The 19,845-nt window shown below is 43.0% G+C and overlaps 10 non-coding genes across 10 annotated transcripts; 5 read left to right on the forward strand and 5 right to left on the reverse strand.

Annotated features, from left to right (window-relative positions):
• Positions 1 to 868: 868 nt before the first annotated feature.
• trnar-ccu (transfer RNA arginine (anticodon CCU)) lies at positions 869 to 941 on the reverse strand. The gene has a single exon. It is a non-coding gene; the product is annotated as a tRNA-Arg (tRNA).
• Positions 942 to 1,085: 144 nt separating this feature from the next.
• On the forward strand, positions 1,086 to 1,197 carry trnal-caa (transfer RNA leucine (anticodon CAA)). The gene is made up of 2 exons: positions 1,086 to 1,123; positions 1,152 to 1,197. It is a non-coding gene; the product is annotated as a tRNA-Leu (tRNA).
• Positions 1,198 to 2,686: 1,489 nt separating this feature from the next.
• Positions 2,687 to 2,759, reverse strand: trnar-ccu (transfer RNA arginine (anticodon CCU)). Its single transcript has one exon. It is a non-coding gene; the product is annotated as a tRNA-Arg (tRNA).
• A 144-nt stretch (positions 2,760 to 2,903) lies between these two features.
• Positions 2,904 to 3,015, forward strand: trnal-caa (transfer RNA leucine (anticodon CAA)). Its single transcript has 2 exons — positions 2,904 to 2,941; positions 2,970 to 3,015. It is a non-coding gene; the product is annotated as a tRNA-Leu (tRNA).
• A 1,489-nt stretch (positions 3,016 to 4,504) lies between these two features.
• trnar-ccu (transfer RNA arginine (anticodon CCU)) lies at positions 4,505 to 4,577 on the reverse strand. Its single transcript has one exon. It is a non-coding gene; the product is annotated as a tRNA-Arg (tRNA).
• A 144-nt stretch (positions 4,578 to 4,721) lies between these two features.
• trnal-caa (transfer RNA leucine (anticodon CAA)) lies at positions 4,722 to 4,833 on the forward strand. The gene is made up of 2 exons: positions 4,722 to 4,759; positions 4,788 to 4,833. It is a non-coding gene; the product is annotated as a tRNA-Leu (tRNA).
• A 1,489-nt stretch (positions 4,834 to 6,322) lies between these two features.
• trnar-ccu (transfer RNA arginine (anticodon CCU)) lies at positions 6,323 to 6,395 on the reverse strand. Its single transcript has one exon. It is a non-coding gene; the product is annotated as a tRNA-Arg (tRNA).
• Positions 6,396 to 6,539: 144 nt separating this feature from the next.
• Positions 6,540 to 6,651, forward strand: trnal-caa (transfer RNA leucine (anticodon CAA)). The gene is made up of 2 exons: positions 6,540 to 6,577; positions 6,606 to 6,651. It is a non-coding gene; the product is annotated as a tRNA-Leu (tRNA).
• A 1,200-nt stretch (positions 6,652 to 7,851) lies between these two features.
• trnar-ccu (transfer RNA arginine (anticodon CCU)) lies at positions 7,852 to 7,924 on the reverse strand. Its single transcript has one exon. It is a non-coding gene; the product is annotated as a tRNA-Arg (tRNA).
• A 144-nt stretch (positions 7,925 to 8,068) lies between these two features.
• Positions 8,069 to 8,180, forward strand: trnal-caa (transfer RNA leucine (anticodon CAA)). Its single transcript has 2 exons — positions 8,069 to 8,106; positions 8,135 to 8,180. It is a non-coding gene; the product is annotated as a tRNA-Leu (tRNA).
• Positions 8,181 to 19,845: the final 11,665 nt, after the last annotated feature.

A 19,845-nucleotide genomic window follows, 5' to 3' on the forward strand; every position in this document is an offset into this window, starting at 1 on the left:
CCGTGGATTTTGGGGACGCACACTTTACGATCAAATCTGTGCGTACGCGCGCTTTATAAATGAGGCTCCAGGTGTCTTAAATAGGCTTGTATTTAGGAAAAAAGCACAGCCGCCTTTGCAAAGATGAGGACTCATTGTGAAACGACGTAATGTCTTGTCAGCGTTTTCTCGGAGCCATGCAGGCTTTTAACTAAAGGTCACCTAGCAGAGGATGGTTTCGATCCATCGACCTCTGGGTTATGGGCCCAGCACGCTTCCGCTGCGCCACTCTGCTTACACGTGCCCCGGGCGCGACTCCACCTACCGTCCCTAGCCTAGGAGGCCACACTGATGCAGAATGTTGGCATCATGCCAAGGATTCAGGTGTCTTGAATAAACTCGTAATTAAGAAACAAGGTACAGCTGCCTTTCCAAAGACGAGGACTCGTGGTGAAACGACGTAATGTTTTGTCAGCGTTTTCTCAGAGCCGGAGCCATGCAGGCTTTTAATTAAAGGACACCTAGCAGAGGATGGTTTCGATCCATCGACCTCTGGGTTATGGGCCGAGCACGCTTCCGCTGCGCCACTCTGCTCGAACGCAGCCCGGGCACGACTCAACCTACAGTCCCTGGCATAGCAGGCCACTCTGATGAAGAACGTTGGCACCATGCCAAGGATTCAGGTGTCTTGAATCAACTTGTAATAAAGAAATATAGTACAACTGCCTTTCCAATCGCGGTGAAACGGCATAACGTCCTGCCAGCCTTTCCTCAGAGCCGGAGCCATGCAAGCCTTCGAGAAAAGGGCTCTTAGCAGAGGATGGTTTCGATCCATCGACCTCTGGGTTATGGGCCCAGCACGCTTCCGCTGCGCCACTCTGCTGAAGCGCACCCCAGATGGGACTCGAACCCACAATCCCTGGCTTAGGAGGCCAGTGCCTTATCCATTAGGCCACTGGGGCTTGGGGGTCACGCACACGGACCATGTTCTGTTGGACCATCAACATACACAGACATGCTACAATGGATTGCATGACATGTTGGGAGAACAGAGAACTGACATGACTTTGGACACGGTAACATCTGCCTTGGGCCGTTAGCACCGTGTCAGAATGGCCGAGCGGTCTAAGGCGCCAGACTCAAGGGTGATCGACCTTCTCACTTTGTCAGGTTTCTGGTCTCCCAATGGAGGCGTGGGTTCAAATCCCACTTCTGACAAAAGGTTTTTGGCGAGGCATTGAAACTATCATAGTTCTCCCTCTGGATGCCTTGGTGCAAGACTCATTCACAACAAGTTTTCAAATGTAAGCACTGTCATCAGTTGGAATATCTGAAAGGGCCAATTTCAAAGTTTCTCCTAGGAAGGAATCTCATTTCCCACAACATGCTCTGAATAAATTCTTTCATTAACATCACTTTGGCAATGGGTGGATCTGAATGTGCCAATTTCAGACTCTCTCCTAGAAATGTCCCACATCCATGGCATTGATGATCAGGCCCCTTTCTCAAAAGCGCGCACGTGTGATTCATGAAAACGAATGTACCCATAGAAAGCACGCGTACGCCTCACTTTCAGACGTGAAATCTATAAATCGCAAATGAGCTTGAAATTGTGCGCAGCTGAACAGTTGCGGAATTTTAATCGATGCCTAATTAATGCCACTGACATATAAAAGAGCGCCTGTCAGTGTTTAAATCCTTTTAGAGCAGCAAAAATGGCTTATATTTCCAAAAACCTACAGCGATCGGACAAGCAAAAGCGCGTGCGTCTGCTCAGACCCTGACATGGCGCTAGGCACTTTTCCACGTCAAAGACAGTTTTAATAAATATGGCCTTTGCCGTGGATTTTGGGGACGCACACTTTACGATCAAATCTGTGCGTACGCGCGCTTTATAAATGAGGCTCCAGGTGTCTTGAATAGGCTTGTAATTAGGAAAAAAGCACAGCCGCCTTTGCAAAGATGAGGACTCATTGTGAAACGACGTAATGTCTTGTCAGCGTTTTCTCGGAGCCATGCAGGCTTTTAACTAAAGGTCTCCTAGCAGAGGATGGTTTCGATCCATCGACCTCTGGGTTATGGGCCCAGCACGCTTCCGCTGCGCCACTCTGCTTACATGTGCCCCGGGCGCGACTCCACCTACCGTCCCTAGCCTAGGAGGCCACACTGATGCAGAATGTTGGCATCATGCCAAGGATTCAGGTGTCTTGAATAAACTCGTAATTAAGAAACAAGGTACAGCTGCCTTTCCAAAGACAAGGACTCGTGGTGAAACGACGTAATGTTTTGTCAGCGTTTTCTCAGAGCCGGAGCCATGCAGGCTTTTAATTAAAGGACACCTAGCAGAGGATGGTTTCGATCCATCGACCTCTGGGTTATGGGCCCAGCACGCTTCCGCTGCGCCACTCTGCTCGAACGCAGCCCGGGCACGACTCAACCTACAGTCCCTGGCATAGCAGGCCACTCTGATGAAGAACGTTGGCACCATGCCAAGGATTCAGGTGTCTTGAATCAACTTGTAATAAAGAAATATAGTACAACTGCCTCTCCAATCGCGGTGAAACGGCATAACGTCCTGCCAGCCTTTCCTCAGAGCCGGAGCCATGCAAGCCTTCGAGAAAAGGGCTCTTAGCAGAGGATGGTTTCGATCCATCGACCTCTGGGTTATGGGCCCAGCACGCTTCCGCTGCGCCACTCTGCTGAAGCGCACCCCAGATGGGACTCGAACCCACAATCCCTGGCTTAGGAGGCCAGTGCCTTATCCATTAGGCCACTGGGGCTTGGGGATCACGCACACGGACCATGTTCTGTTGGACCATCAACATACACAGACATGCTACAATGGATTGCATGACATGTTGGGAGAACAGAGAACTGACATGACTTTGGACACGGTAACATCTGCCTTGGGCCGTTAGCACCGTGTCAGAATGGCCGAGCAGTCTAAGGCGCCAGACTCAAGGGTGTTCGACCTTCTCAGTTTGTGAGGTTTCTGGTCTCCCAATGGAGGCGTGGGTTCAAATCCCACTTCTGACAAAAGGTTTTTGGCGAGGCATTGAAACTATCATAGTTCTCCCTCTGGATGCCTTGGTGCAAGACTCATTCACAACAAGTTTTCAAATGTAAGCACTGTCATCAGTTGGAATATCTGAAAGGGCCAATTTCAAAGTTTCTCCTAGGAAGGAATCTCATTTCCCACAACATGCTCTGAATAAATTCTTTCATTAACATCACTTTGGCAATGGGTGGATCTGAATGTGCCAATTTCAGACTCTCTCCTAGAAATGTCCCACATCCATGGCATTGATGATCAGGCCCCTTTCTCAAAAGCGCGCATGTGTGATTCATGAAAACGAATGTACCCATAGAAAGCACGCGTACGCCTCACTTTCAAACGTGAAATCTATAAATCGCAAATGAGCTTGAAATTGTGCGCAGCTGAACAGTTGCGGAATTTTAATCGATGCCTAATTAATGCCACTGACATATAAAAGAGCGCCTGTCAGTGTTTAAATCCTTTTAGAGCAGCAAAAATGGCTTATATTTCCAAAAACCTACAGCGATCGGACAAGCAAAAGCGCGTGCGTCTGCTCAGACCCTGACATGGCGCTAGGCACTTTTCCACGTCAAAGACAGTTTTAATAAATATGGCCTTTGCCGTGGATTTTGGGGACGCACACTTTACGATCAAATCTGTGCGTACGCGCGCTTTATAAATGAGGCTCCAGGTGTCTTGAATAGGCTTGTAATTAGGAAAAAAGCACAGCCGCCTTTGCAAAGATGAGGACTCATTGTGAAACGACGTAATGTCTTGTCAGCGTTTTCTCGGAGCCATGCAGGCTTTTAACTAAAGGTCTCCTAGCAGAGGATGGTTTCGATCCATCGACCTCTGGGTTATGGGCCCAGCACGCTTCCGCTGCGCCACTCTGCTTACACGTGCCCCGGGCGCAACTCCACCTACCGTCCCTAGCCTAGGAGGCCACACTGATGCAGAATGTTGGCATCATGCCAAGGATTCAGGTGTCTTGAATAAACTCGTAATTAAGAAACAAGGTACAGCTGCCTTTCCAAAGACGAGGACTCGTGGTGAAACGACGTAATGTTTTGTCAGCGTTTTCTCAGAGCCGGAGCCATGCAGGCTTTTAATTAAAGGACACCTAGCAGAGGATGGTTTCGATCCATCGACCTCTGGGTTATGGGCCCAGCACGCTTCCGCTGCGCCACTCTGCTCGAACGCAGCCCGGGCGCGACTCAACCTACAGTCCCTGGCATAGCAGGCCACTCTGATGAAGAACGTTGGCACCATGCCAAGGATTCAGGTGTCTTGAATAAACTTGTAATAAAGAAATATAGTACAACTGCCTTTCCAATCGCGGTGAAACGGCATAACGTCCTGCCAGCCTTTCCTCAGAGCCGGAGCCATGCAAGCCTTCGAGAAAAGGGCTCTTAGCAGAGGATGGTTTCGATCCATCGACCTCTGGGTTATGGGCCCAGCACGCTTCCGCTGCGCCACTCTGCTGAAGCGCACCCCAGATGGGACTCGAACCCACAATCCCTGGCTTAGGAGGCCAGTGCCTTATCCATTAGGCCACTGGGGCTTGGGGGTCATGCACACGGACCATGTTCTGTTGGACCATCAACATACACAGACATGCTACAATGGATTGCATGACATGTTGGGAGAACAGAGAACTGACATGACTTTGGACACGGTAACATCTGCCTTGGGCCGTTAGCACCGTGTCAGAATGGCCGAGCGGTCTAAGGCGCCAGACTCAAGGGTGTTCGACCTTCTCACTTTGTAAGGTTTCTGGTCTCCCAATGGAGGCGTGGGTTCAAATCCCACTTCTGACAAAAGGTTTTTGGCGAGGCATTGAAACTATCATAGTTCTCCCTCTGGATGCCTTGGTGCAAGACTCATTCACAACAAGTTTTCAAATGTAAGCACTGTCATCAGTTGGAATATCTGAAAGGGCCAATTTCAAAGTTTCTCCTAGGAAGGAATCTCATTTCCCACAACATGCTCTGAATAAATTCTTTCATTAACATCACTTTGGCAATGGGTGGATCTGAATGTGCCAATTTCAGACTCTCTCCTAGAAATGTCCCACATCCATGGCATTGATGATCAGGCCCCTTTCTCAAAAGCGCGCACGTGTGATTCATGAAAACGAATGTACCCATAGAAAGCACGCGTACGCCTCACTTTCAGACGTGAAATCTATAAATCGCAAATGAGCTTGAAATTGTGCGCAGCTGAACAGTTGCGGAATTTTAATCGATGCCTAATTAATGCCACTGACATATAAAAGAGCGCCTGTCAGTGTTTAAATCCTTTTAGAGCAGCAAAAATGGCTTATATTTCCAAAAACCTACAGCGATCGGACAAGCAAAAGCGCGTGCGTCTGCTCAGACCCTGACATGGCGCTAGGCACTTTTCCACGTCAAAGACAGTTTTAATAAATATGGCCTTTGCCGTGGATTTTGGGGACGCACACTTTACGATCAAATCTGTGCGTACGCGCGCTTTATAAATGAGGCTCCAGGTGTCTTGAATAGGCTTGTAATTAGGAAAAAAGCACAGCCGCCTTTGCAAAGATGAGGACTCATTGTGAAACGACGTAATGTCTTGTCAGCGTTTTCTCGGAGCCATGCAGGCTTTTAACTAAAGGTCTCCTAGCAGAGGATGGTTTCGATCCATCGACCTCTGGGTTATGGGCCCAGCACGCTTCCGCTGCGCCACTCTGCTTACACGTGCCCCGGGCGCGACTCCACCTACCGTCCCTAGCCTAGGAGGCCACACTGATGCAGAATGTTGGCATCATGCCAAGGATTCAGGTGTCTTGAATAAACTCGTAATTAAGAAACAAGGTACAGCTGCCTTTCCAAAGACAAGGACTCGTGGTGAAACGACGTAATGTTTTGTCAGCGTTTTCTCAGAGCCGGAGCCATGCAGGCTTTTAATTAAAGGACACCTAGCAGAGGATGGTTTCGATCCATCGACCTCTGGGTTATGGGCCCAGCACGCTTCCGCTGCGCCACTCTGCTCGAACGCAGCCCGGGCACGACTCAACCTACAGTCCCTGGCATAGCAGGCCACTCTGATGAAGAACGTTGGCACCATGCCAAGGATTCAGGTGTCTTGAATCAACTTGTAATAAAGAAATATAGTACAAGTGCCTTTCCAATCGCGGTGAAACGGCATAACGTCCTGCCAGCCTTTCCTCAGAGCCGGAGCCATGCAAGCCTTCGAGAAAAGGGCTCTTAGCAGAGGATGGTTTCGATCCATCGACCTCTGGGTTATGGGCCCAGCACGCTTCCGCTGCGCCACTCTGCTGAAGCGCACCCCAGATGGGACTCGAACCCACAATCCCTGGCTTAGGAGGCCAGTGCCTTATCCATTAGGCCACTGGGGCTTGGGGGTCACGCACACGGACCATGTTCTGTTGGACCATCAACATACACAGACATGCTACAATGGATTGCATGACATGTTGGGAGAACAGAGAACTGACATGACTTTGGACACGGTAACATCTGCCTTGGGCCGTTAGCACCGTGTCAGAATGGCCGAGCGGTCTAAGGCGCCAGACTCAAGGGTGTTCGACCTTCTCACTTTGTGAGGTTTCTGGTCTCCCAATGGAGGCGTGGGTTCAAATCCCACTTCTGACAAAAGGTTTTTGGCGAGGCATTGAAACTATCATAGTTCTCCCTCTGGATGCCTTGGTGCAAGACTCATTCACAACAAGTTTTCAAATGTAAGCACTGTCATCAGTTGGAATATCTGAAAGGGCCAATTTCAAAGTTTCTCCTAGGAAGGAATCTCATTTCCCACAACATGCTCTGAATAAATTCTTTCATTAACATCACTTTGGCAATGGGTGGATCTGAATGTGCCAATTTCAGACTCTCTCCTAGAAATGTCCCACATCCATGGCATTGATGATCAGGCCCCTTTCTCAAAAGCGCGCACGTGTGATTCATGAAAACGAATGTACCCATAGAAAGCACGCGTACGCCTCACTTTCAGACGTGAAATCTATAAATCGCAAATGAGCTTGAAATTGTGCGCAGCTGAACAGTTGCGGAATTTTAATCGATGCCTAATTAATGCCACTGACATATAAAAGAGCGCCTGTCAGTGTTTAAATCCTTTTAGAGCAGCAAAAATGGCTGATATTTCCAAAAACCTACAGCGATCGGACAAGCAAAAGCGCGTGCGTCTGCTCAGACCCTGACATGGCGCTAGGCACTTTTCCACGTCAAAGACTGTTTTAATAAATATGGCCTTTGCCGTGGATTTTGGGGACGCACACTTTACGATCAAATCTGTGCGTACGCGCGCTTTATAAATGAGGCTCCAGGTGTCTTGAATAGGCTTGTAATTAGGAAAAAAGCACAGCCGCCTTTGCAAAGATGAGGACTCATTGTGAAACGACGTAATGTCTTGTCAGCGTTTTCTCGGAGCCATGCAGGCTTTTAACTAAAGGTCTCCTAGCAGAGGATGGTTTCGATCTAGCGACCTCTGGGTTATGAGCCCAGCGCGCTTCCTCTGCGCCACTCTGCTTACACGTGCCCCGGGCGCGACTCCACCTACCGTCCCTAGCCTAGGAGGCCACACTGATGCAGAATGTTGGCATCATGCCAAGGATTCAGGTGTCTTGAATAAACTCGTAATTAAGAAACAAGGTACAGCTGCCTTTCCAAAGACGAGGACTCGTGGTGAAACGACGTAATGTTTTGTCAGCGTTTTCTCAGAGCCGGAGCCATGCAGGCTTTTAATTAAAGGACACCTAGCAGAGGATGGTTTCGATCCATCGACCTCTGGGTTATGGGCCCAGCACGCTTCCGCTGCGCCACTCTGCTGAAGCGCACCCCAGATGGGACTCGAACCCACAATCCCTGGCTTAGGAGGCCAGTGCCTTATCCATTAGGCCACTGGGGCTTGGGAGTCACGCACATGGACCATGTTCTGTTGGACCATCAACATACACAGACATGCTACAATGGATTGCATGACATGTTGGGAGAACAGAGAGCTGACATGACTTTGGACACGGTAACATCTGCCTTGGGCCGTTAGCACCGTGTCAGAATGGCCGAGCGGTCTAAGGCGCCAGACTCAAGGGTGTTCGACCTTCTCAGTTTGTGAGGTTTCTGGTCTCCCAATGGAGGCGTGGGTTCAAATCCCACTTCTGACAAAAGATTTTTGGCGAGGCATTGAAACTATCATAGTTTTCCCTCTGGATGCCTTGGTGCAAATCTCATTCACAACAAGTTTTCAAATGTAAGCACTGTCATCAGTTGGAATATCTGAAAGGGCCAATTTCAAAGTTTCTCCTAGGAAGGAATCTCATTTACAACAACATGCTCTGAATAAATTCTTTCATTAACATCACTTTGGCAATGGGTGGATCTGAATGTGCCAATTTCAGACTCTCTCCTAGAAATGTCCCACATCCATGGCATTGATGATCAGGCCCCTTTCTCAAAAGCGCTCACGTGTGATTCATGAAAACGAATGTACCCATAGAAAGCACGCGTACGCCTCACTTTCAGACGTGAAATCTATAAATCGCAAATGAGCTTGAAATTGTGCGCAGCTGAACAGTTGCGGAATTTTAATCGATGCCTAATTAATGCCACTGACATATAAAAGAGCGCCTGTCAGTGTTTAAATCCTTTTAGAGCAGCAAAAATGGCTTATATTTCCAAAAACCTACAGCGATCGGACAAGCAAAAGCGCGTGCGTCTGCTCAGACCCTGACATGGCGCTAGGCACTTTTCCACGTCAAAGACAGTTTTAATAAATATGGCCTTTGCCGTGGATTTTGGGGACGCACACTTTACGATCAAATCTGTGCGTACGCGCGCTTTATAAATGAGGCTCCAGGTGTCTTGAATAGGCTTGTAATTAGGAAAAAAGCACAGCCGCCTTTGCAAAGATGAGGACTCATTGTGAAACGACGTAATGTCTTGTCAGCGTTTTTTCTCGGAGCCATGCAGGCTTTTAACTAAAGGTCTCCTAGCAGAGGATGGTTTCGATCCATCGACCTCTGGGTTATGGGCCCAGCACGCTTCCGCTGCGCCACTCTGCTTACACGTGCCCCGGGCGCGACTCCACCTACCGTCCCTAGCCTAGGAGGCCACACTGATGCAGAATGTTGGCATCATGCCAAGGATTCAGGTGTCTTGAATAAACTCGTAATTAAGAAACAAGGTACAGCTGCCTTTCCAAAGATGAGGACTCGTGGTGAAACGACGTAATGTTTTGTCAGCGTTTTCTCAGAGCCGGAGCCATGCAGGCTTTTAATTAAAGGACTCCTAGCAGAGGATGGTTTCGATCCATCGACCTCTGGGTTATGGGCCCAGCACGCTTCCGCTGCGCCACTCTGCTCGAACACAGCCCGGGCACGACTCAACCTACAGTCCCTGGCATAGCAGGCCACTCTGATGAAGAACGTTGGCACCATGCCAAGGATTCAGGTGTCTTGAATAAACTTGTAATAAAGAAATATAGTACAACTGCCTTTCCAATCGCGGTGAAACGGCATAACGTCCTGCCAGCCTTTCCTCAGAGCCGTGGACGCCTGACGATGCAGATACCTTCCGTATCGATTTGGATGCACTTTTGAAAGTAACGTGACGAATCGCTGTTGATCCGTGATCCATTTGTAAAGGGCGCATGTACAGTATCCCGCAGAGTAGGCTATGTAGAGTTAAAGGTAGCGGGGTATACTTTCACTTTGCGTGTCTGTCTAGCTGGCGCACGTGTCTGCATAGTGAGCCGCGTACTCTCGCTCTCTCTCTCGCGCGCGTATTTAAAATCAATGAGTTCAGTATGAAAGCACAGATATCTTAGCCTGTACTACTGCAAATGGCTTCATTAGCCACTCTCTTATAAAACAGTACTAACGCATTTGAGAAGAGACACGACAAAGATTTGCATGTGAAAAGTGTACGTCTAGAGAAGAGATACAGAGCTACTATAACTGTCACATTAATAATCTGAATTCTATTAAATAGTATTAACTCTGACTGCATGTTTACACATATATTCATAGATATAGAATAATGAGAGACAAATATAATGCCTAAAGTAAGGCACCATCTTTGTAAAACTGCTTTTAAAAAAACATAAGTAAAGTACTTACTCTGGAATGTTAAGTATTTCTATGAGTTACCACAGAAGATGATAATAATAATAATAATAATAATGTTTCTAAATTCTGAACAAAAATGTAATTCAAAATAGTCTTGTATCGTGATGTGCATCGTATCGGGGCCCTTGTATCGGGATACGTATCGTGAAATTGTTGCCGATACACAGTCCTACTAGGCTATCTTGCATTGATGTCTTAGAACCTTGCTGGCTGTCAGAATGGCTGAGGGGTCTAAGGTGCGAGACTCAAGGGTGTTCGACCTTCTTGGTTAGTAAGGTCTCTGGCCTCTCGTTTGAGGTAATAGTTTAATGATATTAATTGTTTTTGTTTACATGTTCATTTCTAATCATGAACTTTTGAGACTAGCGTACAAGTCAAAATGAGACTGCATCACTTTACATGTTTAACATCACATGAAGCAGATGAATGACAGTGACAGTGAAGGCGATAAAACATGCAAACTTTATGATGAACAGGCAAATTTAAACAAATCAAATCACAAATACTATTGTGATTAAAATATAGTGTAAAAATCTGAATTGAACTAAACTCATCTGAAACCATCTTGTGTAATAAACACATGAAGGCAGATTAATGCAGACTCTTGTCATGAGATTTTGTGTCTTTACCTTAGACAGATGACGTCTTGTTGCCATTTTTTTTTGTTCTGGAGAATGATCTCGCCCTCCGGTAGTGTTTACAGTTTTTCTCAATTGCTAAAACACTAAAACCCATTGGCTGAACAAAGTTCTCAGTTGCCTGAACTCATTTATCTAATTGTGCAGTCTGTTGTCAATACCTTAAACCATTTCACATCATAAAACACAATTTGCAGATCTCAATTAGACTTTTTAGCAAAACTCCAAACACATACTCATTCTCAAAACACAATCTGCACTCAAATTTACATGTCATGCATATTGCTAAACACAAGCAGCAACAATCAAATACAAATGTCATCACACATGTCATTGATTAAACACAACCACTCAAAATGGATCTAACCTGTTTCAAATGATGTGACACAAACAATATAAGCCAGTTCACTGTTGTATACAGAAGTACAGTGCATTTTAGGCTGTATTCTGTACAATGAACAAATTGTATGAACCTGAACTTTCCTTTTGTTACAGTTTTTTACGATTGCTTACACACTATAATTAAAATTTTCCCACAATTAGCAAAACCTAACACTCAAGGAGCAAAACACAAGGCTGGATTTGCACAACTGTAAGCACATTGTCAGCTTCACACTATTTGCAAAACCTTACACACAGTGATTTGCAAAACATTAAACACACTTGTATACATTAGACACAGAAGTCTATCAGGATGTCACTTCTTTGCAATTCCAAAGCACTGACTGTCAAATGACCACACTTATGAGCCAATCTGTTAAACACAGCCATCAGGTGCACAAACACATGACTGCTAAATTGTACACACACCAATCAGGTTTAAGCACTATAAAATGCAGCAGGTCCTGCATGAATTCATATGTATTGATGAGACAGCGTTCAAAATCACAAAAGCAAGAAGAAGAGGCAGAATTATCATTGGGCACCGGGCTATTATCAATGTCCCAGGGCAACGTGAAAGTATTTCACAGCATGCGGTTCTCCTCCATCATGCCAAAATGGGCCCTTAGAACACACCTCACATTCTCTCATTTTTGGACCCATTGCACCACATTGTCACAGCAAGTATGAAATGCACCAGATACAATACACTGTCATCTGGGACAATGTGTCATTCCACCACTCTGCTTTGGTCAAGAACTGGTTTCAACACCATCCACAGACAGTACTATACCTTCCACCATACTCTCTGTTTCAAAACCCTATCAAAGAGTTTTTCTCAGCATGGCGGTGGAAGGTTTAGGATCTCCAGGCTCAGGCACCCCTCATTCAGGCCATGGAGGACGTCTGTGACCAAGTTGTGCAAGGATGGATTCAACATTCAAGACGGTTCTTCCCGGGTTGTCTTGCTAATGAGGATATTGCTTGTGATGTTGATGAAATTCTCTGGCCAGATCCAGCTAGGCGAAGAGAGAATGTATAGTATGCCTGCTGAAAAAAACAGCATAGACCAGCAACATTCCCATGCTGGTCCATGCTGGTTTGGTGCTGGTTTAGCTGGTGGTCACCACCATACCAACACCAAAACACATTATATGCTGGTCTTGCTGGTATGACCAGCATGGGATGCTGGTGCTGGTATGCTGATGACCACCAGCTAAACCAGCACCAAACCAGCATGGACCAGCATGGGAATGCTGGTGGTCAGCACCAAAACCCAATTTGCTGGTATGCTGGTTTTCCAGCAGGGATGACCATAGTACTTTCTTTACAATATTGTCAGTTTTTTAGATTATGTTTGTTGTTGTTGTTATTTACTGTAATTGTAACATGTACTCTATACAGTATTTTATATTTGTCTGTTGTTTGCTGAGCTAACAGTGTTATGCACACTACTGTAGTAGCATGAAAACTGGGACATGTTTTGTTGTGATTCTCCATGTTGACTGATTTGGGTATGGAGAGAAATCAATTATATTTATAGTTGCACTTTGTCTTTGTACTTCATTTGTAGTACTCTAATCAATAAGAATTAGACTTGCTAAAAGTGTTTTAGGTTAGCAGCAGCAGTGTGTAACTGGTTCAAAAAAAATTAATTCATGTGAAATGTGTGTGTTTCTTATGGTAACAAAATATTGTTTTTATAAAGTTGTGTATAGTTTTGACAAAAGTGTTCCATTTTGCAAATGATCTGAAATGTTGTGCTACTTTGGGGAAGGGTTGTGTTAATTGTGTGTAGTGTTTTGACAAACCGGGTCCTGTTTTCAAAATTGTGCTTAAGCAATCGTAAAAAACTGTAACAGCACCGACTGTACTGTTTTACAGTATCACAGAAACAAAGGATAAGTTTGTGAAATGCAGGGTACAGTACTGTAAAACTAGGGGTGAAAAGTCTGAGTTCATCTGTCAAAAGTAAATTTTTACATTAGGGAACATGTCAATCACATCAAAATGGCAAGTCTGTGTGTCATTGTTCATGAATCATTGTCATTGTTCATGTTGTCAATATACCAAGTGTACACAATTATATGTGTCAGTATTTTTTGTAAAATGTGGATGAATTTACATGTTCACCTTTTTTTCTGTAAACAAATAACACAAATTGTGATTTTGAAAAAAAAAGTACAGTGAAAATAAACAAATTCAAAAAATGACTCCAAATTTCAGCATTCACTTGACAGGAATTTATCAATTCAATTCACATTTACAAAAAAACAAACATAGAAAACATGCTTCATGCTTACAGTAACAGATTATGACACATATGGTCAACAATTTCATGCTGTGCATGATGAACTAATTCCTAAATGTTTTGAGGTGTAAGACCATTCAACAGAAACCAGTATAATGTATTTTCATGAAAATTAAATTGAAAATTCAAACAGCAGACATTTGTACATAATCATCTGCTTGATTGTATCAAAGCATTTGCAATTTGTCCAAAACAATGAGAGTTACACTGTAAATATGTAAACATTTACTCCCTGAGAACTATATGTTTTGAACCATTTGTTTTCTATTTTTTGGTGTAGTGTTTACTCACTGTTTGATAGTGTATATCATTTTGATCACTTTGTTTATGAATTGAGAGGGGTGTTTGATTTTGAACACAGGTAAAACTGTTTTGAGAACAGCGTTTAATTTTGCACACAGGTAAAACTGTTTTGGGGCGAAAGTTTCATTTTGCAAGAGGTTTTGCAAATAGTGCTTGAAGATGAGGTTTTGTGTTTAATGTTTTCAGAAAAAGGAGCAAGGTTTCAGAAATTGTGTTTTAGCAATTGAGAAAAACTGTAACTGTAGAAGCGATGCGCAGTGTATAACATCAAAATATTGCGAGAGAGTTTAGAAACACACTGCCTCCGACTGGACATGACTAGGAATTACATTTAGTCAAGCTGTATGGGCAATCTGCCAAAGTGACGTTCAGGTTTTTTCATTTTCTTGCTTAAAATTTTTTCCATCAAAGACTTCTAGTTTAACCCGACCGAGAACACAAAGGGGCGGTTTGCCGGACAGGGATTATCTTAAGCCAGGACTAGACCTGAGTTTAATTGGGAAATATAACTAGTTTTAACAAACATACCTTACTAAAAACATTACTTGTGTGCATTTTGAGGCAAAACAAAGGGCACTGATGTATTTTAAGATATGTCAGTGCAAGTTGTTTTGAGTTTGGATAGCTCTTTTATTTATTTTAGTCTAGGACTAGTCTAATCCCTGTCCGGGAAACCGCCCCATAGACACACAGACACTTAAGTTGCCTAATCACAAGCCAGTACGTTTCTTTTTGCTTCAATAGCTGTAGCACAAGCGCATGTTTTCCCTCACAACAGACAACATACATTCTGCATGGTTCTTAAAATTCTAGCAAACCGGGAAAACAATAAAACTCATGACTTAAGATAATGCATCCAGCTAGCCAACTCTGTTTGCCATAAGAAGTGGTGAAGCATACAAACTGCAATCATTTGACTCTGTTGGTCGATCTGGTCCAAGCTTCTTAATCCTTTATTTATTCTTCAACTAAACACCTTGTAAAATGTGATTTTGTAAGGATAAAACCATATTTTCTTTCATATCTACGTACTGATATTTTATTGATCAGTACGTAGCTATCAGTTAAAGACAATTTGCAACGCTTTTATGAGACTCTGAGAATGATCGAATCACATGAGGTCAAAAACGTAAAAAAACAATATTGAAGTGGGAGGGTTTGGGGTGCACAGTCCCGTGCCTTAAAGCAGATCCGAAACCATCCAGTTAGAGCTTAGCCTCAAGTCACATGTTTTTGCCTCATTTACTGACCTACATATACATTCGTTTGGGGTGCGCCCCAGACACACAAACATGATACACATACAACAAACTCAGTTTTTATTTTTTTATAAATAATAGCATGACTAACAGTGAAATAGTACAGCTAAATTATTTTGTTTTAATTTGCACTATATATTTAACTTTTTGGTAACAGGTTAAAGTAGCTTTCCTTTCTGGACAACTTTAAGGGGGCGGCGCCCTAGTGCCTTATTTTTAAACCAGCCGCCACTGCTCGGAGCTGTCCTTTCACAGCAGCAGGGGAATCCGATGAAACTTCATCCAGGTGCCTTCTACTCACACAAATTCAGCTCGGCGGAGATTAACTATGACACAGGAAAGTGAGTTACTCATAGTCAAGCTAGCCATGAAGAACGGAGACACTGGCTTAAAGGTGCAAGGCATCCCTTATAGAAGTTACAGATCATAGAAATGTACAATACATTTTAGGTTAAACACGTACAAACCATAATAACATTGACCAAATACATTTGTTCACTGTTGGTTTTATACAAAGTAAGTTACTTATACCTAAATGTGTTTGTAAATTACATTACTTCACTTCTTACGCACTAGACTAGAGGGAGACATGAACAGGAAATTTAGGGAATTGTTAGCTCTTTTATTTAAATCATATTAAGCTTATCAGGAAACATAGGTAACAACAGTTTATGGTTGATATAGAAAGTAGGCTACAGAACAAAAACGTGTGTAGAGAGTGAGTGTGTGTGTGTGTGTGTGTGTGTGTGTGTGTGTGTGTGTGTGTGTGTGTGTGTGTGTGTGTGTGTGTGTGTGTGTGTGTGTGTGTGTGTGTGTGTGTGTGTGACAGTGTGAGTGAGAGAGTGAGTGTGTAAGTGAGAAAGTGAGTGTGTAAGTGAGAGAGTGTGAGTGAGAGAGACTATATGTAAATATTGGCACGTAGATGCGTTCAGTCCAGGACTCTTATTGATCATGTAAAATGTAGGGCAGATCTGACATTAAATAATCATTGTAAACATGACACTTCTTGTTGCCAGCTGATGGTGCTATGGCCATAAGTGATTATTGGCATGTAGATGTGTTCAGTCCAGGACTCTTATCAATCATGTGAAGTTTGTGATGGATTGGACATTGCATAATCGTTGTAAACATGTCACTTCCTGTTGCCAGCTGGCGGCGCTATGACCATAAGTGGTTATTGACATGTAGATGTGTTCAGTCCAGGACTCTTATTAATCATGTAAAATTTGGGACGGATTGAAAATTGCATAATCATTGTACACATGTCACTTCCTGTTTCCAACTGGTGGCGCTATGATCATAAGGGACTATTGGCATGTAGATGTGTTCAGTCCAGGACTCTTATTAATCATGTGAAGTTTGGGACAGATCGGACATTACATAATCATTGTAAACATGTCACTTCCTGTTGCCAGCTGGTGGTGCTATGACCATAAGTGGCTATTCAATTCAATTCAGTTTTATTTATATAGCGCTTTTCACAATTGTTAATTGTTGCAAAGCAGCTTTACATGAGTAAAGGAGAGCACAGAAAATCAATAGATAATATAAGAAGTAGAATATAGCGGCTAAGGTTAAACCGTACAAGCAAGCAAATTAATAATGTAACGTATACAGTGAAGTGCTAGTTAAGCCAAAGTTGGCTGACTCTCCCTGGGACGAAAAACCCCCTAGGAGAAAACCCGGTGGGAAAAACTCCTAGAAGGACAAAAACCCTTGGGAGAAATTAATGTATTCATACATGTAGAAACGGTAGGGATAGGAAGCGGGTAAGCGGATTAATCTGGTTCAGCCGGTGGTCGTTGGTCGTGCATCGGCTAGGCATCACGTTGAAGGACAGCCAGTAGATCAGTGGTGCCATGACCTTCACAGCAACAGGAACTGGGTCTGTTTGTCTTATTGTCCTCAGGGTCGAGGATGAGACAGGGAGACAAAAACAGAGTTCTATTAGCGTAGGGGCCGTTCACATGTAATGCAAGTGTCATACATTATAGTGGTTTAAGTCAGCTCGGTTCCAGACAGGCTAACTATTGCGGCAATAGTATATTACCCATATGAGGTATGTGAGTGCTTTGTTCTAGACAAACTAACTACTGCGGGAAAAGTACATTTACTGGACATTGTTAAATGTTATGTTTGTTAAAGAAGAATGTCTTAAGTTTAGATTTAAATTGATCGACTGTGTTTGACACTCGAACATTGTTTGGTAAGTCATTCCAGAGCTTAGGGGCCAAGTAGGAAAAGGATCTACCACCTTTAGACACTTTTGATATTTTAGGGATAATTAAGTGACCAGAATTTTGTGAGCGCAGTTTACGTGGTGGATTGTATTCTGATAGTAGTTCTTTAATATACGAGGGCGCTAGGCCATTTAAGGCTTTGTAGGTGATTAGTAATATTTTAAATTGTATGCGATATTTAACTGGTAGCCAGTGTAAAGATGCCAGAATTGGACTAATGTGGTCATACTTTTTAGATCGAGTAAGCACTCTTGCGGCGGCGTTTTGTTTACCTGATTTGAATGGCATCCCCCGAGTAGCGAGTTACAATAGTCTATTCTAGAGGTCATAAAAGCATGTATAAGCTTTTCTGCATCTGATGCAGACAGCATATGGCATATTTTTGATATATTTCTAAGATGGAAGAATGCTGTGTGGCAGACGTTGGAGGTGTGACTATCGAAAGATAGATTGCTGTCGAACATTACGCCTAAATTCTAACCGTGGAAGATGGCACCACCGTGCAGCCATCTATGGACAACTTGTTATCTGACATATGTTTGGAGCGATTTGGTTCAATTATAAGTATCTCAGTCTTATTGGAGTTTAGCATAAGAAAGTTATGTGCCATCCAGTCCCTAATATCACTAATGCAGTCTGTTAGCTTAGCAAACTGGTGGGTTTCGCTAGGATGTGACGAGATGTAAAGCTGGGTATCATCTGCATAGCCGTGAAAACTTAATTTATGTTTCCTGATAATGTCTCCTAGAGGTAACATATATAACAAGAATCGGATAGGGCCTAGAACTGATCCCTGAGGTACGTCGTATTTAACGGGGGAGTGATATGACTCTTCCTCATTTACATAAACAAAGTGATATCGATTGGTTAGATACGATCTAAACCAGGCTAACGCCTGACCACTGATGCCAACATAGTTTTCTAGTCTATTGAGTAAAATTCTGTAAGCAGTGTTGTCTCTGTGCTATGGTGGGGCCTGAATCCTGATTGGAACTTTTCATATGTATTATTATTCGCTATGAATGTGCGTAGCTGGCTTGCCACTACTTTTTCTAATATTTTAGAAAGAAAAGGTAGATTTGAGATCGGTCTAAAGTTATTAAGATCTCCCTGGTCAAGGTTTGGATTTTTAATGAGCGGTCTAATAACTGCTAGTTTGAAAACTGTTGGAACGTATCCTAATTCTAGAGATGAGTTAAAGATATTTAGTACCGCGTCTGACATTACATGAAATACCTCTTTTAGTAATTTTGTGGGAACGGGGTCTAGTATACAGGACGATGATTTGGATGACGTTACTAGTTTAGAGAGCTCTTCTATTGTGGTAGGTTTAAATTAATCAAGATGTTCATATGGTAGTGGTAAATGTACTATTGGGTGGGTGATTCTTACGAAAACTTGGTTTTAAACATGTCAAGCATGAAAATGTAAAAATTGCTTGAATTTACTTTTTTTCCCACCAGACATTGAAAAACAAAGTCTGGAGTAAATGGGAACATTAATTTAAAAACTTTTACTTATCATTTAACACTTTTTGTAACATAATTTAAAAAATTAGTCCGAAAAAAATCTCATTACCGCAACAGTCAGAAAACATCAACACTGACATATTTTCAAAATGACATGACAAACCTGAAAGAACATAATTTGGAGATTCTGCACATGCATTTCAAATCAAAGTATTATGCTTCTATTAATTAAATTAACATTTAATAAGCATCTGTTGCGGTAATGATAATCAAAATGTCGTGTAAGCATTCTGACAAGACAATATTTCAAATTAACTGTAAAAAAATGATCTTACCTGGTAGCCATCTTGAAGTAATTGGTCCATGTGCTTGGTCACTCAAAATCAAACTTTATTAAAATTCTGTATGTGTGCTTAAACTGTTCTCAAAAAGTGTTGCGGAGGATGAGAACATCAGGCATGGACACATCCTTTTCCTAATTTTTCTTCATTATTATTATACATGAATATTCAGTAAATATTTTTTCTGTCATCTAAAGTAGTCTAGCAAAACATCCATTTATTTTTTTTCTTAATTTTTGATTAAAATTACAACATAACGCATGTTCAAACACAGCCGGACACATTGCGGTAATGAGAATTTCATAATTTTGAAGTTCATGAAGTCGTTACTATTGTGTTGGAGTTTACTATTGGTTTCTGTTTGTTCTTTGTTTCTAGTCAGTTTCGCAACTGTGCTAAATAGGAAACAAGGGTTGTTATGATTTTCTTTAATAAGCGTACTAAGATAGGTAGATCTGGCGGTTTTAATTGCCTGTCTGTAGTGTTGAACACTCTCTTTCCATGCTGAACGCCATACCTCTAACTTTGTGCTTCGGTAGTTTCTTTCCATTTTTCTAGTTACTTTTTTAAGGGTTGCAGTATGATGGTCATACCATGGAGCTGGCGTTTTTTTAATTCTCTTTTTTCGAATGGGAGCAACAGCATCCAATGTGCTAGTGCAAACGTTGTTCAGGTTTTCTATTATAATATCCAGATCTTCACGGTTATCTGCTACATTTGAGACAGGTCTGGAAAAGTGCTAATAAAGCTATCTTTAGTGG

This window comes from Misgurnus anguillicaudatus, chromosome 2 (genome assembly GCF_027580225.2).
Source record: "Misgurnus anguillicaudatus chromosome 2, ASM2758022v2, whole genome shotgun sequence".
Classification (NCBI taxonomy): domain Eukaryota; kingdom Metazoa; phylum Chordata; class Actinopteri; order Cypriniformes; family Cobitidae; genus Misgurnus; species Misgurnus anguillicaudatus.